Source organism: Metopolophium dirhodum, chromosome 9 (genome assembly GCF_019925205.1).
Source record: "Metopolophium dirhodum isolate CAU chromosome 9, ASM1992520v1, whole genome shotgun sequence".
Lineage (NCBI taxonomy): Eukaryota > Metazoa > Arthropoda > Insecta > Hemiptera > Aphididae > Metopolophium > Metopolophium dirhodum.
Window position 1 is genome coordinate 17,559,815 of NC_083568.1, and position 15,972 is coordinate 17,575,786.

Consider the following 15,972-nt stretch of genomic DNA (forward strand, 5'->3'; position numbering starts at 1 on the left):
TATATAAATAGTGTAAATGTAAATACATACACGAATGCGTTAGGTACCTATTATTATGTCCCTAACATTTATTTTATTTTCTTGAACACAATGTTTCAAAATGTATTAACTAATATATAATTAATTGTCATATTATTTATAAATTATTGAAATACAATTAATACACCTACTATAATTATAAATTAGTAATAAGAATAAATTCGTGGATAAACTATTAAAATACAAACGAATAAACATTAAAGGGTACAATGTATTTCCGGTAGTCGGTTGGGTATAAAACTAATAAATCCTTGAATACAATATTAAAAAATACAAACTTACACATAATAGTTATAATAGGTATAATACAAATTAAACATTAGGTACACATATAATATATAATATCTGTAACGCAATTGGTCATAACTCATAAGTATATTGTTGAACATTTTACTGAATGCTACGTATTATTACAGAGATGGTATTCGTCATTGAACATTTGCCAACTGGGGTCTGGAAATAATATATCATATTAAGCAGAGGGAAATGAGCAGTTAGCGGTGCAGAGTTTCAAAGACTAAGTTTTATAGCAGATTTCGATTGGGACACGGTGAATGTATTTTCTTATTTTTCAGTATGTTTATTTTTAGTATTATTAATTGATCAGGGGATGTATTGCCCGCAACTTTTAAATTATTTTTACAGTAACTACTGGTATAACACTATGCCAGATATCAATAAAGTTGTAATAAAAATTAGGAAATTGGTCAGGTATGATATTTTTTTAAATAATTATTTTGAGTAGGTAATTCGCTCAATGATATTTAAATATTTTTACCGATAATCAAGTACGATGATTTGTAAGTAACTAGAGACTGAGTGAATAGGAAATGTATGGTATGGCGAAGATAAGGGGAAAGAGGTCAACAGGATTTCAGAATGTTTGACGTATGAAAGGGAAAGACGAAAAAGAAATGTAAGGTTAGGCTAGGCTACTGGAGTGTGTGTAGCAGATATGAGAATGTTAAGTTAGGTGTGTAATGGCCAATAAGGAAGATTATAGAATAGAAAATTAATTAATTAAAGGCAGTGTAGTGTTGTGTAGTGGCATATATTGTAGTGAAAACAAGAGAGATTGGATTGAGGTAGTTCGGTCACTGTATGATAAGGGTATAGTGAGAGTGAATAAAGAAATTTATAGGTGAATAGAGAGGTGAGAAGATTGAAGAAGAGGTGGATATACAGAATACTGATCTTATGGAGGCGTGAAAAGAGGGTAGCTATACCTGTATAGTTGTGTGAGAAGGGGGAAGAAGAAGTCTGAAAGGTCCCGGTGCCAATTTTTCAAATTTTCAAATTTTCCACAATTCTATAAAATATGAAAATTAAATTTTATATTTTAGTTGCCACCTCAATTATTAGACTTTTCCACTAATCTACTACCCGATAACTATTTAGGGAATTGATAGGGTGTATTTTATCTAAAAAATTACTTTACGGGAATAACTCTCAAGCTTTGTGGAATTGTCAGATTTTGATGACTTTTTTTTTATCTGAAAGAAGAAGCTAGAGTTGTACCAGTATAATTAAAAACTTAAATACAGCCAACCTTAATTAATGATTTTTTTACCACAACAAATTATAAAATGTCACAAAATATTATTTTATTAGGGTTTTATGAGGTTTTCAATCCTTATAAGTTGCTCTAAATAGAAAATGTAGAAAACAATAGTTTTAATTTAAAATATGGTTTTGTGTTTTAATATCCTGTTGTGAAATAATTCTCAAGGTTTCCTTCCCACATTTTTTTACATTGTACTAAATCTAATTTTTTCTGCACATATTTACGAAGACTAAAACAGATATCTGACCGTTTTTATTTGTATTTATTTTAGACTTTATAGTTTGTAATTTAAAATTGACTGTAGACCCAGCTTAAACACAATATTATTTTAAATTAAACATTATTTTATGTCCTTCATACATGACTATCACATACTAGAGTCCATGCAGGACCTCTTCCCAATTAACTTTTTGCATCCTTTATCAATTTTATTCATTTTTATACATTTTCTAATACATATATATTACGGTGATACACCTCTGATCATAATAACTGTTCGTTTATTTTAATGTAAACAATACCTAGTTTTTGATTAGTAGTTAAAATGTACTGCGGTATTAGGCTTCCTGCATATTCTTTTGTTTAGTATTATTTCGCCCAGGTTCCTCATACAATATTTTTTTTGATTCATTTAACTATATAATTTAAAAACAGACTGGTTACCTATGTTCTTTCACGTTACCATTCAATTTATTTTTTCATTTATTTAACTCAAAGTAATTATTTATAAAAATAATTCAAACTTTTTTTAAACTATTTTAAATGCATTTTTGGTGGGTGCCAACGTTCTTTTAATTTTTTTTTATGAAGCAAACAGTTTTTGATCCTTGTATAGGTTTTTTAAAACTGACAAGCAGTTGCCATCTGATTTTTTAAAAAGAAATTTTTTAGACAATTCCTTGATTTTAGCCTGCTTCTATAATTCACGAATCTAGGAATTCCCAGATTTCTAGACAATGTCTAGATTTCGCAAATTTGAAAATATCTAAGAATTTGTCTGAATTGTCTAGAAATCTAAGAAATTGTCCACAAAGCACCTAGGAATTCCCAGATTTCTACGCGATTCCTAGATTCAGGCAATTCCCCGATTTCTAGCCTATTCCTAAATTTGATAAATCTAGGAATTCCAAGATTTCTAGTATATTCCTAGTTCCAGGCAAATTCCTAGATTTTTTTCAAATTTGAGAAATCTAGGCATTTCCTAGAAATCTGGGAATTCCTAGATTCGTGAATTATAGGAGCAAGCTAAAAATCGAGGAACTGCCTGTATTTAGGAATATTCAAAAAAATGGGAAATTATCAGAAATCTGGGAATTCCTAGATTCAGATGCCATCTCATTTTTTAAAAAGAATTTTTTGGACAGTGTCTAGATTCAGGCAATTCCTCGATTGTAGCCCGCTCCTATCATTCACGAATCTAGGAATTCCCAGATTTCTGATAATTTCCCATTTTTGTGAAATCTAGACAATTCCTAAAATTTCCCATTTTTGTGAAATCTAGACAATTCCTAAAATCAGGCAATTCCTCGATTTTTAGCCTGCTCCTATATTTCACGAGTCTGGGGATTCCCAGATTTCTAGGCAATGCCTAGATTTGGCAAATTTGAAGAATCTAGGAATTTGCCTGAAACTAGGAATTCCTAGATTCGTGAATTCCTAGATTTATAAAATTAATTTTTGCCGAATCTAGGCATTGCCTAGAAATATGGGAATTCCTAGATTCAGATGCCATCTCATTTTTTAAAAAGAATTTTTTGGACAGTGTTAAGATTCAGGCAATTCCTCGATTTTAGCCCGCTCTTATCATTCACGAATCTAGGAATTCCCAGATTTCTAGACAATGCCTAGATTTAGCAAATTTGAAAAATCTAGGAATTTGCCTGAAACTAGGAATCGTCTAGAAATCTAGGAATTCCTATTTTTATTTGAAAAAATATCCGATAGGAAATTTACAAAAAAAAATTTTTAAATATCCGATTGCATCTGAATCTAGGAATTCCCAGATTTCTATGAAATTCCTAGATTCGGCAAAAAATAATTTTATAAATCTAGGAATTCACGAATCTAGGAAGTTTCATGCAAATTCCTAATCTGGGAATTCCTAGATTCGTGAATTATAGGAGCAAGCTAAAAATCGAGGAACTGCCTGTATTTAGGAATATTCAAAAAATGGGAAATTATCAGAAATCTGGGAATTCCTAGATTCAGATGCCATCTGATTTTTTAAAAAGAATTTTTTGGACAGTGTCTACATTCAGGCAATTCCTCGATTTTAGCCCGCTCCTATCATTCACGAATCCAGGAATCTGGGAATTTTCCTCAATCTCGAAATTATCTGGATATCTTGGAATTTGAAAAATTTGAAACTTCAAATTCCTAGATTTTTCAAATTTGCTAAATCTAGTCATTGCCTATAAATCTGGGAATTCCTAGATTCGTGAATTGTTGGAGCCGGCTAAAATCGAGGAAATGCCTGAATCTAGGAAATATACAAACATTTTTTTAAATATCCGATGGCATCTGAATCTAGGAATTCCCATATTTCTAGGCAATGCCTAGATTCGGCAAAAATTAATTTTATAAATCTAGGAATTCACGAATCTAGGAATTCCTAGTTTCAGGCAAATTCCTAGATTCTTCAAATTTGCCAAATCTAGGCATTGCCTAGAAATCTGGGAATCCCCAGACTCGTGAAATATAGGAGCAGGCTAAAAATCGAGGAATTGCCTGATTTTAGGAATTGTCTAGATTTCACAAAAATGGGAAATTTTAGGAATTGTCTAGATTTCACAAAAATGGGAAATTATCAGAAATCTGGGAATTCCTAGATTCGTGAATGATAGGAGCGGGCTACAATCGAGGAATTGCCTGAATCTAGACACTGTCCAAAAAATTCTTTTTAAAAAATGAGATGGCATCTGAATCTAGGAATTCCCAGATTTCTGATAATTTCCCATTTTTTTGAATATTCCTAAATACAGGCAGTTCCTCGATTTTTAGCTTGCTCCTATAATTCACGAATCTAGGAATTCCCAGATTTCTAGGAAATGCCTAGATTTCTCAAATTTGAAAAAAATCTAGGAATTTGCCTGGAACTAGGAATATACTAGAAATCTTGGAATTCCTAGATTTATCAAATTTAGGAATAGGCTAGAAATCGGGGAATTGCCTGAATCTAGGAATCGCGTAGAAATCTGGGAATTCCTAGGTGCTTTGTGGACAATTTCTTAGATTTCTAGACAATTCAGACAAATTCTTAGATATTTTCAAATTTGCGAAATCTAGACATTGTCTAGAAATCTGGGAATTCCTAGATTCGTGAATTATAGAAGCAGGCTAAAATCAAGGAATTGTCTAAAAAATTTCTTTTTAAAAAATCAGATGGCAACTGCTTGTCAGTTTTAAAAAACCTATACAAGGATCAAAAACTGTTTGCTTCATAAAAAAAAATTAAAAGAACGTTGGCACCCACCAAAAATGCATTTAAAATAGTTTAAAAAAAGTTTGAATTATTTTTATAAATAATTACTTTGAGTTAAATAAATGAAAAAATAAATTGAATGGTAACGTGAAAGAACATAGGTAACCAGTCTGTTTTTAAATTATATAGTTAAATGAATCAAAAAAAATATTGTATGAGGAACCTGGGCGAAATAATACTAAACAAAAGAATATGCAGGAAGCCTAATACCGCAGTACATTTTAACTACTAATCAAAAACTAGGTATTGTTTACATTAAAATAAACGAACAGTTATTATGATCAGAGGTGTATCACCGTAATATATATGTATTAGAAAATGTATAAAAATGAATAAAATTGATAAAGGATGCAAAAAGTTAATTGGGAAGAGGTCCTGCATGGACTCTAGTATGTGATAGTCATGTATGAAGGACATAAAATAATGTTTAATTTAAAATAATATTGTGTTTAAGCTGGGTCTACAGTCAATTTTAAATTACAAACTATAAAGTCTAAAATAAATACAAATAAAAACGGTCAGATATCTGTTTTAGTCTTCGTAAATATGTGCAGAAAAAATTAGATTTAGTACAATGTAAAAAAATGTGGGAAGGAAACCTTGAGAATTATTTCACAACAGGATATTAAAACACAAAACCATATTTTAAATTAAAACTATTGTTTTCTACATTTTCTATTTAGAGCAACTTATAAGGATTGAAAACCTCATAAAACCCTAATAAAATAATATTTTGTGACATTTTATAATTTGTTGTGGTAAAAAAATCATTAATTAAGGTTGGCTGTATTTAAGTTTTTAATTATACTGGTACAACTCTAGCTTCTTCTTTCAGATAAAAAAAAAGTCATCAAAATCTGACAATTCCACAAAGCTTGAGAGTTATTCCCGTAAAGTAATTTTTTAGATAAAATACACCCTATCAATTCCCTAAATAGTTATCGGGTAGTAGATTAGTGGAAAAGTCTAATAATTGAGGTGGCAACTAAAATATAAAATTTAATTTTCATATTTTATAGAATTGTGGAAAATTTGAAAATTTGAAAAATTGGCACCGGGACCTTTCAGACTTCTTCTTCCCCCTTCTCACACAACTATACAGGTATAGCTACCCTCTTTTCACGCCTCCATAAGATCAGTATTCTGTATATCCACCTCTTCTTCAATCTTCTCACCTCTCTATTCACCTATAAATTTCTTTATTCACTCTCACTATACCCTTATCATACAGTGACCGAACTACCTCAATCCAATCTCTCTTGTTTTCACTACAATATATGCCACTACACAACACTACACTGCCTTTAATTAATTAATTTTCTATTCTATAATCTTCCTTATTGGCCATTACACACCTAACTTAACATTCTCATATCTGCTACACACACTCCAGTAGCCTAGCCTAACCTTACATTTCTTTTTCGTCTTTCCCTTTCATACGTCAAACATTCTGAAATCCTGTTGACCTCTTTCCCCTTATCTTCGCCATACCATACATTTCCTATTCACTCAGTCTCTAGTTACTTACAAATCATCGTACTTGATTATCGGTAAAAATATTTAAATATCATTGAGCGAATTACCTACTCAAAATAATTATTTAAAAAAATATCATACCTGACCAATTTCCTAATTTTTATTACAACTTTATTGATATCTGGCATAGTGTTATACCAGTAGTTACTGTAAAAATAATTTAAAAGTTGCGGGCAATACATCCCCTGATCAATTAATAATACTAAAAATAAACATACTGAAAAATAAGAAAATACATTCACCGTGTCCCAATCGAAATCTGCTATAAAACTTAGTCTTTGAAACTCTGCACCGCTAACTGCTCATTTCCCTCTGCTTAATATGATATATTATTTCCAGACCCCAGTTGGCAAATGTTCAATGACGAATACCATCTCTGTAATAATACGTAGCATTCAGTAAAATGTTCAACAATATACTTATGAGTTATGACCAATTGCGTTACAGATATTATATATTATATGTGTACCTAATGTTTAATTTGTATTATACCTATTATAACTATTATGTGTAAGTTTGTATTTTTTAATATTGTATTCAAGGATTTATTAGTTTTATACCCAACCGACTACCGGAAATACATTGTACCCTTTAATGTTTATTCGTTTGTATTTTAATAGTTTATCCACGAATTTATTCTTATTACTAATTTATAATTATAGTAGGTGTATTAATTGTATTTCAATAATTTATAAATAATATGACAATTAATTATATATTAGTTAATACATTTTGAAACATTGTGTTCAAGAAAATAAAATAAATGTTAGGGACATAATAATAGGTACCTAACGCATTCGTGTATGTATTTACATTTACACTATTTATATAGATACCTATACCGAGCTATACGACTATACACGGGGTGGTCAGGATAGGTAGTATATAGCTATTGTTATAGTGTAGGTACTAGGTACCTACTGAATACAATAATAGTCGGAAATAAGATTTTTAAAAACAAGCTAAATCGATTGAGCGTATAGTTATTTTATGGTTAGCGTTGTTCGTTGAATAAAGTTAGATCGTTTATTTTACTTTAATATCATGGATACCCTAGTGGAAGGTATATTTTTTTTTGTTAAGTTTTTAAATAATATATATGTATATAGAAATGTTAAAATATATTATTTTATATTATTAATGGATACGGAAAAAAAATAGTGGATAGTAGAAATTTGAAATTAGTGTTTTCAATTAACTTAACTTGTCATCTAAACGTTATTACATAATTTGATTGCGGCAAGTTTCAGCACAATACTTAATACAATATATAGAACCTATTATAATTGTATAATTTTATATTAATATAAACTTTAGAATTAGAGAACAATTATTATAACTCTCAATAAAACCAAATGACAAAAAAACATACTTTATGTTTTAACTTAATAGTTTAGTTTTATCATTAAGACAAATACCTAAACATTTGTTTAATTAAAAAAAAATTTATCATAAGACTTCAGAAATTTGTTTACGGACTTTATGGATGCACACTGCAAAAACTAAGTTAAAAAATAAACTAAGCATCCGAAAAAGAAATCATTTTGTCCTGCTAAAAATCCTTTTTGAAACACTGTGCGGGGCGTTTGTATTATTGGATCTCGCGTATTTTATACATTTCCAGCTCGGGTCTAAAATATGCGTAGTGCGTTACTTGGATAGCACATTTTTCGTGACATTAAATATTTATTTTAAATCTTAAAAGTAAATATTTAAGCCCCGAAAGAATATGAAAACAAATTTACTTTTAATATCGACTCTTTCGACTGAATCCGTGACGTGTGTTCACTGCGATGCCGATGTAAAAATGCTCCAGATACAGAACTAAAACTATTTTGATTTATAAAAAATAAAACCATACGGAACGCAATATGTTTTTTGTTCTGTTCATGTCTGTTTTGTTAATTGACATTTTAGAATTTTTAATCGACTGTGTCTTCTGCAACGACTTTGAGAATTGCCATAGAATATACATGATAGGTAGATATTACATTACGTCAATATGATGAATCCATAGATATAATATAATACAACTTTTTATGTCAAAGAGTTCCGTGTTAAGGAACAATTTGTTCATTGAAATTTTATATGACAATATAACCAAAATAGTTTACAATTTAATATTTATAATTTAAATTATAATAATAAAATATATTATTTAAATTATTATTTTCGTTTTCATATTAATTTAACTAGGTATTGATTAAGGTGGTGAATAGATATTAGAAGCACAAGCATATTTTTATAAAAGCATATTGTTTTTTTAATAAATCATTAAATAAAAATGTGATTTCTGGTTTATAGAGTTAACCAAGAGTTAACATAAAGGTATACAGTCAAAAAAATGTACAGTACCGACTTTAATACCTGCAATTAGATTTGTAAAATTCCAAGTCTAACATTTTCTCCCAATACTGCCGAGCACAAAATGTATAATAATGATTTACCTAATATATGTTAAGTTTAATTGTATCGGATGTATTTTAGATTTTAGATTTTGAGCGGATCGATCGAATGACTGTATTGATTTTACAATAATGTGTGTTGCTTAATTTTTTAATTTTTACAATTAGGTATATTTTTTGTGTCGGTGTAATCGATAAGAATTCGTAATAAAGATTCTATTTTCATATATAATATACCAAAGGCACTCAGTATGACGCAATAATTTGTTTATTTTTAGTTTCATTGTAGGTATTTAGTATTTTAATATATAATAATATACAAAATTGTGTTTTCGAATAATAATTTATTGTTTGTATTAGTAGGTACCTACACCATAATAGGGAATTAAAATGTTGTCAACATTTCAATTTGGTAGGTGTGATGCATAAAATATAAATGTTGCACAAATGTATTTTTGCTGTTTTTAGGCTGCTGTTAAGATCAATTTATGAGAATCTTTGCATTACATTGTTAGGATTTTTTTTTCGTGAATAATCATTTTATAGAAGTTACTTACATATAGGTACGTCGATCAGAAACTATTTACACTGAATGTTATTAGTTAAAAGCTATTAAAATATCCAGTATTTGTATTTATTTGTTAATAATAATTAAGACATTAATATTAGAAATAATGTTGTTCCTTTCACAAAATTGTTTTTAATGATTCTTAATTTAATTTACATTTATACTTTTGGAATTTATCCCCAAGTGACCACTGAATAATCGTTCAATGATGAATTTAATAGTTATTACAATACTCGGATTATAAATTAGAATAAACTGAAGTTTCCATCTTCTACTACAACATTATTTCATATTTTATTTAATCGATTTTCATTCTGCCATCTTGTTCCGGTGACCTAACCTAACCGTTGCACGTAATATAATACAATTGATACTATAGTGATACCCGATTGTTTAATTAAATTATTTACACGATTTCAATCGAAAAAGATTTATGAAGTATATACAACCGCCAATCCCCTCAATTTTAATTTTTGTGGATCGAAGCTCCCTCGCTAAAAGAGTACCTACGTTTTAAGACGATGAGTCTTGATAACAACGAATTTATATTAAAGTGTATGGTTATAATATATAATTTCAAAATATTTAATAGGTATCTATTTCTATAAGAGGGTATAAACTGTACTAAAAATGGTGTAAGTATGCTAATAAAATATATGAGGTGTATAATGTATATAAAATATAAATATTAATAATATTATATTGTTTTAAATACTTAGCGCAAATCTAAGTTAATACCCGACGTATAGTATATGCAAAAAGGTACGTGTATTAAACTTGGCGTGGAGAAACGAAGACGGGTTTGGACGGTTCGGGCTCGCGTATTTTATACATTGCACTTTTGGGACAAATAAACGTATAAATGCTTCTACGTCTCCCAGTTAACAGATTGTCCGTGGCAATAAATATTTAATTTAAGTCTAAAAAGTAAATGTAAAATAGTAGGTAATAATATGAAAACAAACTTACTCGTAAACATCTACTCTTCTGGTGAAACGTAGCTAGAGTGCCGCCATCGCCGAAGAAACAGCTATCTTCATCCATCTTTATCTAATCATCTCACTCCGATGAGCTGAAACTTGAAAGTATCGAAATATTTTATAAAAATAACCTGATCATAATGAAATTTGCGAGTTTGTGTTAAAACTTACATTATAATATGTACGGTTTAACAAACTGTCCGTTTATATTGGTGGCATATTATTTTTTTGTTCACTGAAATCAAAATATATAATATATTATATTTATAATACAATAGTATTTGCTGAAATTATTATAATTGTTAACCGTCGCCGACGAATTTCGACAATTAACGATTGCCATAGATATTATAAAATATATTATTTACTATGATAAATCCATAGAACTTATATATTATAGTATTATACTCAGTACCTAAACGGTATATTGATAAATCGTATGTTATTTTACAGAAATCTTTATCATCTGCAATGCACCTATTCTGGTTTTCTATTTCAATTATAGTTTGCATGCCAAATTTAACTATACAAACTGGTCCGCAAGTTTATAGACATAATTCTAATACATTCTCCCACCAGTGCCAATAGACACAGTGTTTGAGAAGTTATATTTTTTTGGTACCTAATTAAAAAACAATAGGAATTATTATAAATTACCTATGTAGGTACTTGTCCAAAACTCTACTACAGGGAAATCATTGGTTTTTATGGTATAGCCTTACGAAGTTCACGATTTTCGGTGTCTTACGCACCCGTACAACGCTTAAAGTTTACCGAGCTTAAGTATAACAAATTAATTTTTTTTTTTAATCTAGGTAAATCAACGTTTTAAAATTGATGATGCAAAAATAATTCTTTTTTTGACCTCTCAAAGTATCAACTAGATTCACTTTCCTATCAGAAAAGTTACTGTTGAAGAAAATCCAAGGACTTTTACTATCCTAAAAGGTGATGACAGACACAAAAATAAAAAATAAAATAAAAAACAAAAATAAAAAAATAAAATAAAAAAAAACACACATCATCGCTTCGCTCAGAATCTAAAATTGAAAGAGGGTGTTGGCGCCCGCAGGCAAATGCATTTTAGAAAACCAAAAAAAATGTGGAAAAAAAGTTACTGCAGGAATACACATTACAAAGTACAAACTAAAACGTCCAGAATCTTAAACAGAAAAAAACTAATAGAAATATATAGTTCATTAAAGAAGGATTATTCATAGGGTACGAAGTTATCAATGTTCAAGTCTATACAAAAAATTCAACTAGTCACATTACTAAAAAAAAATTGAAGGAGGGTGTGGGCGCCCGCAGGCAAATGCATTTTAGAAAACAAAAAAAAATTGAAATTAATTATATTGTGTGAATACACATTACAAACTTCAAACTAAAATGTCCAGAATCTTAAACAGAAAAAACTATTAAATATATTTAGATTATTAATGATGGATTATTCAGAGGGCACCAAGTTATAAATGTTCAAGTCTCTACAAAAAATTCAACTCGTCACATTACTAAAAAAAAAATTGAAAGAGGGTGTTGGCGCCCGCAAGCAAATGCATTCTAGAAAACAAAAAACAAATTGAAATTGATTATATTGTAGGAATACACATTACAAACTTCAAACTAAAATGTCCAGAATCTTAAACAGAAAAAAACTATTCAAAATATTTAGTTCATTAATGATGGATTATTCAAAGTGCACCATGTTATCAATGTTCAAAAAGTAAATACAAAAATTTCAACTAGTCACATCATGACTAAAAAAAAATTGAAGGATGGTGTGAGCGCCCGAAGGCAAATGCATTTTAGAAAACAAAAAAAAATTGAAATTAATTATATTGTGTGAATACACATTACAAACTTCAAACTAAAATGTCCAGAATCTTAAACAGAAAAAACTATTAAATATATTTAGATAACCAAAAAAAATGTGGAAAAAAAGTTACTGCAAGAATACACATTACAAAGTACAAACTAAAATGCCCAGAATCAAAAAGAAAAAAAAAATTAGTTCATTAAAGATGGATTATTCGTATGGCACCAAGTTATCAATATTTAAAAAATTTGGCAAATGTTAAAATCATGAAAAAAAATTGAAGGACGGTGTGGGCGCCCGCAGGCAAATGCATTTTAGAAAACAAATAAAAAAATTAAAAACAAATATTATTGTAGGAATACACATTACAAAGTTCAACCTAAAACGTCTAGAATCTTAAAGAGAAAAAACTATTCAAAATATTTAGTTCATTAAAGAAGGATTTTTCATAGGGCACCAGGTTGCCAATGTTTAAAAAATGTATACAATTTCATTACCTAAAGATAAATTCATAAAAAAAAAATTGAAAAGAAGATGTGGGCGCCAGCGGGCAAAAAAAATTTTAGATGGCACTGGCTTGTTTAGTTTAAAATATATGATATAGTATAATCTTTATGATCTGTAATATATTCTGGTGTTCGATGAAAAATATTGAAATAAGCTAAAAATACATATTTTTTTGGTTTTAAATATGAAAGCTGTGAGATGATCGATATGAATTTCGTGAGAAATCTAGAGGTACTAAAAAACTGAGACGAGTGTGTCGAATGAAATAAATAAAAAAATTGATATACACAACAATTGGTTAAAAATTAATTTAATTCAAATAATGAGATGAACCTTATTAGATCATTTAAATTGTCCAGAACAAGCCCCCGGTTGATGGTCGCATGCCAATTTTAACCATATACTAGACCACAAGTTTATAGACATTCTATAATGTATTCTCCTGCCGGTGACACTGTTGGGGAAAATATATTTTTTTAGTAATTAAATTACGATACGAATTATAAATTACGTAGGTACTTGTCCAATACTCGACTACCAGAATTCAATTTAAAGAATGTGATATACCTAGGTAACCTATCGATCGATTCTAAAACAGAAACTTAACCTAGGCACAAATAATATCACAATATAAAATAGTGAAATGTGAAAATTTGAAGAAAATTTCCCTTAGGTATATCCCGTAAAACCCCCCCAAAATAAGGTACGTTTGAGGTGTTTTCTTAAAACCCAAATGTTTAATGCCCGTTTCACATTTACGAAAACTAAAACTATCGTGACGGAACGGAATTACGAAAAACGTATAAGACAAAAATAATCGTCACCAAGTGGTAGGTATCTGCCAAGTGATCTGCTATGTACTTACAAATTATATTAAATAACATTAATCATTATGTATTTTCTTATTTTATTAGGTAGGTATAAAAACCTACCTTCCTACTTATAAAAGCATTGCCTAATCATTGATTTCAAATTTTAAAAATTATTCTACTATAACAATAAATTAACAGTTGTAGGCAAAGTATTATAATTTAAGGTATTTTTCATAATTTTTGCACACCTATAACAACTGGGTTTTAAAAATTACTCTACGTCTAGCGGTTATATAAGTTTGTCTGACAATAAATATTTACATTAGGTCTACCGCTTCAACAGAGTAGAAGGACAAAACTTACGTAATTATTTATTCTTCCGGCGAAACGCGTTCCCTTCGAGTGTATATAATATTGTCTAGTGTCAGAGCTGTGCATCTCCGCCAAGGAAAATGCAGCGCGCGTCTTCATATAATATCCGATCCAAAAGTTCAGTCTGGAAGTATTGAGATTAATGGCATTTATAAAAATAGCCAATAGGCACCTAGTTCAAATAGTTCAATAACCAGAATGGAACGAAATATGTGAGTACGTATTGAAATCGCTGTTCGTCTCAGACGATTGTCATTTGCCATAGATTATTTATAATTATAACCTCACCGTCCTAATCATAGAAAATATATATAATATGGTCCTAACCGATGGATGATGGATATTTTTACATTGTCTTCAAAAAAACATTTATTTGTTTCTACTAGATGCAAATGCGGAAAATTGAATTCAAACTTATAATGTAGATAACGGTTTTTTTACTTGGTAACCATTCATTTATTACTTGGTTTATTAACAAATTCTAATTGATATAAAATAGTAATTGAATAAAAATAGTTTTATTGATCCCAATATTTAAAAATAATGTTTCGAATAAAATAATAAAAAAATTTTAAGAAATTCCTATTAATTAATATGTATTACCTTAATAACAAAATAACTAAATAAATTCGTAGCTTAATAAAATGTCCAGAAAAATTAAAAGTCCAATTTAAACGAATATAAAATAGAATTTAGATAGGTGTATAGGTAGTGTATTCGTTATATTTTGATTTTCATTATAGCACATCAGTCAATCAGATGCTATTTAATATTTTAAAATAAAAAACTTCGACAGTAATTCCATATTGGCAAGTGTTAACTGAAGACCGAAGTTATAGTATCGAACATAATGGGTACGTAAAAAAATAGAAATATAATTTAAAAAAATTACCTTTATTTAATTGTATTTAATTTTTTTTTAATAAGTTTTTATAATATTGACTTCAACCCATATGAATGTTCTTATTTCATTTTTCAATTCGTTGATAATATATGAAACGAATTCTTTGCTTGGAAAGCAATGTTTAGAAAATTTAGAAAATGCAGTTTATATTTAAATCCGTGGCCTAATTATAAATAATAATTTCTGATGCATTGATGCTGAAGAGTGAGGGAGGTGCACAATCAGCCGAACCTGAAATCTAACGTCTTAAACACTTAATATAAACAATTTTTCACACACGCGTCATGGTATGAAAATAAAAAATATTTATAATTCATATTTATACCGATTTATACCGATCTTCTATATTAATAATAATTATAAATATATAGCAATAACAAATCATTTTTGAGTAGCGGCCCACCGCGAAAGTTCCCAGTATCCCGCCGGCCCAGTCCGCCCCTGGTTCATATTGTAACCGAAAAATCTAAATAATCTATTATAAACACAGTTACTTTTTACAGATATTATAAGTTAAAATTTGGACGAAATTACATATTAAAACCAAAAATAACGATTTTAGTTATTTTGTTGTAATTTAAAAATAGTAAGTATTCGCGGATTTATGAAACTTTTAGAGTATATTATTATAATTTATAGACACGATGACACTTTCAAATGTTATTATTTGGGCAAAAATGACTTTAACCTACTATTGTAGGTGCTAATGTCTAATAGTAAAATAAATTACTTTAATCTCAATATTATTTATTAGTTAACGATGTCTTTGTTCAGAATCGTTTTTCGTTTGTTCGTTTTGTATTTTAATAATTTATACATAGATATATTATTATTACTAATAATTATAGTAGGTGTGTTTGTTTTATTTCATTAATTAATTTAATACTATACCAATAAATTATATATTAATTAATAATTTTTGAAACGATGTGTTCGAAAAAATAAAAATAAATGTGATTTTAAACAGTGAAAAATGTATATGAAGTTT

At 28.7% G+C, this 15,972-nt stretch overlaps 1 long non-coding RNA gene across 1 annotated transcript; it reads right to left on the reverse strand.

Annotated features, from left to right (window-relative positions):
- Positions 1–10,580: 10,580 nt before the first annotated feature.
- LOC132952507 (uncharacterized) lies at positions 10,581–14,587 on the reverse strand. The gene is made up of 3 exons (XR_009665469.1): positions 14,072–14,587; positions 10,745–10,808; positions 10,581–10,671 (listed from the first exon to the last, which is right to left on the reverse strand). It is a non-coding gene; the product is annotated as an uncharacterized LOC132952507 (long non-coding RNA).
- Between the last annotated feature and the right edge of the window lie 1,385 nt (positions 14,588–15,972).